Source organism: Athene cunicularia (genome assembly GCF_003259725.1).
Source record: "Athene cunicularia isolate RWA chromosome 21 unlocalized genomic scaffold, athCun1 chr21_part1, whole genome shotgun sequence".
In the NCBI taxonomy this organism is placed as follows: domain Eukaryota; kingdom Metazoa; phylum Chordata; class Aves; order Strigiformes; family Strigidae; genus Athene; species Athene cunicularia.
This window is the reverse complement of record NW_020799127.1, coordinates 9,065,811-9,068,350: the sequence shown is the minus strand read 5'-3', so window position 1 is coordinate 9,068,350 and position 2,540 is coordinate 9,065,811. Positions and strand designations below refer to the sequence as shown.

At 41.6% G+C, this 2,540-nt stretch overlaps 1 protein-coding gene across 1 annotated transcript in view; it reads left to right on the top strand.

Annotated features, from left to right (window-relative positions):
- Positions 1–566: 566 nt before the first annotated feature.
- The window catches only part of ERRFI1 (ERBB receptor feedback inhibitor 1), an 11,577-nt gene continuing 9,603 nt past the window's right edge, over positions 567–2,540 (top strand). The window contains exon 1 of the mRNA XM_026862841.1: positions 567–2,377. The gene's annotated coding sequence lies outside the window, so the exon portion shown is untranslated. The remainder of the gene's footprint in view (positions 2,378–2,540) is intronic.

Below are 2,540 nucleotides of genomic sequence, written 5' to 3'. Positions count from 1 at the left end.
GGAGGCACACTTACCATAAAACATGAAAAAATAAAACCCCAAGCTTCCTGCTCAAGAGCACCTGCCACAAATAAGTAGGATTAAGCAATAATACAGCAGCAGCTACTGTAAAAGAAAGTTATTGTTTACAGAAGTTGGCTCACCAAAAAAATCATGACAATCTACAGAATGACCATACAAGAGCCATATCTGATATTCTGTTTTAAAAATATATATCTATTACTTCCCATGTTAGTCTTTCAATAAGAAATTTTACTTTCATAATTTTCTAACTTCCTAAAGAGATTTTGCCTTTTCCTTCTCCAGGTGCTGCTTACATTTATGCCTTTCTCCTCTCAAGACAAACAGAAACAGCAACCAAAAATTTCAAGTGCTGAAAAGGGGAAATATCAAGGCAACTGAGATAATTGAAGAGGCATACGCTACAAAGCAAACTACAAATAGGATAACTCTGATCAAAGAACATCCAGTATCACAGGGTGATACAGAACAAAAGGAACATCATGAGTGAAAGTCCATGGTATTATTTTTTCACAGAATTCAGACATTTCATTTATTAGATACAGACAAGTCTACTACCTGGATCCAAAACAGGGTACAAAAGAGCTGGTTTTTTAGCAGACATTATTGACCAGTATTAACCAACCAGGATGTCCAAGATTACTTAGAAGTTAGTCTTTAAGGCAATTAGCAAATTTCAAAGAGTGGTTTATACATGCCTACAGAACTGTGAGATGGTTTAAGAGTCCTGAAACAACTTCATATTGCAAAGAATGCAGAGAAATGAGAATGTAACTATTGGTACAGAATTCAATATCCTCTGTGCACTAGTCAGCATAGAAACTATCACAAGTGTCACCATTACTTACCATTTTTATTCAGTAGGACAATCAGAAATGTAAGGCAGTGGGGTTTTAGTGAACAAAGGTCATAGGTAAAGTCATTTAACAGTAAGAGATGAAAATTTCATACCATTACGTGCACATGAACCAACTCCTAAGTTATCTGACAGAGTAAAACCAGGCCTGCTGATAGAAGTACAGAGGCCATAGTGTAACATCCGCAGGGAAACCCAGAATGACCTTCTCCTGGACCAAAGACTCTCAGGCACAAACAAGTTAAAAAGCCAAACATCTCTTATTCCTCGTGTTCCACCATGGAGGCACTGCAGGAGTCTGTCCTACCGAAGTCACATCAACGCTCTGAAACACCTTTTAAAAACAACTTTGTCCTTTGTGTCCAGTCGTAATAACATTTGGGGCTATCTGCGCCATCAGCAAGTGCGTACATCAACATACCACAATTTTTTAATTTTTTTTTTAAAAAAGACTGCTTTCTCCTTGACACATATATGCAAGCAGAACAATGTAAACTTAAAATAACTCATGTTGCATGCACAGTTCATCCACAGAAACAATTAGCTGCAGTCTTCAAGTCCAGAGCAACAGAGGTACAGCAAAGCATTTGGAGCACGTGCAGTTCAGCACAAGCCACGATCACTAGTTGTTACCCCAAGCACATGTCCAGAACACAACACAGTGCAGTCTCACCGTTAACACCATGTACCCTAATTCATCAGAACCACAGAACCTCACTTATCTGCTTTCCTTTCTTTTAACTTCCATCCCCCTTATATTCTTTTCACTTTCATCTACATAACATATTCAGCTATCTTCAGAAGTCCTCTTCATCATTTCTCACATCCAAGAAAAAAAAAACCCTCACCAAAATTCTCTCCTAGTTTGCATTCCTCCTCATTCTTCTCCCATCACTTTCCTTTGTATAGCAACACAAATTGATTTTAAGATACAAATGTGCATTAGAGGACCTTACTGTTCCTAAGAACAAGGGCAGATGTGGGGGACTTACACCAGAGGTCAGCAGAAACCCCAAGAGAGAAAGCAAAGTCAACTGCAGACATGCACCACATTGTGCAATGAAATCAAGCATTCTTCCTTCTTTGCAATATTAATAACTATTCCAGCCTAAAGCGTAGAGCGGACACATTTTGTTATTCCTATTGTTAGCCACTGTCAGTGCTGGGAGTTCTAGAGTCGCCCACAGGTGTTTCTTTGTCCAACAAAAAAGATTGTCCTGTACAGCAAAACTGATCAAAAACCAGGGTCGCATTGTTTAAGCCGCAATAAGCAGTATCACTGGCAAAGGCCTACAAAAGTCTTTACATTCAGCTTTCAGGGAGAAACCTGTCTTACCATCAGAAATGCTAAGTCTAGACACAAGCCACCCTGTCAAATCTGTGATAATCCACATGGGATTAGTTACTCAAAATGGCCAAGAAATCATTACACGTGCAGATGGATTTACTTCAAGCCAGAGTTCAGGAAAACGGACGTTCCGAGTAGCAACTCCTACAACGGTGAGCGCGGCGCTGGTTTGTTCCCTCCGGCGATACCGGCGGACAAACGTCGCCGGTGGCCGCAGCGGACCCGTTCGCCGAGGGCGCGGGGCAAAGCCCGGCCCCACCTCGCGGCCCGCGCGGGAGACACAGCGCCCCCTTGCGGCGGCGGGGAGCAACGCCC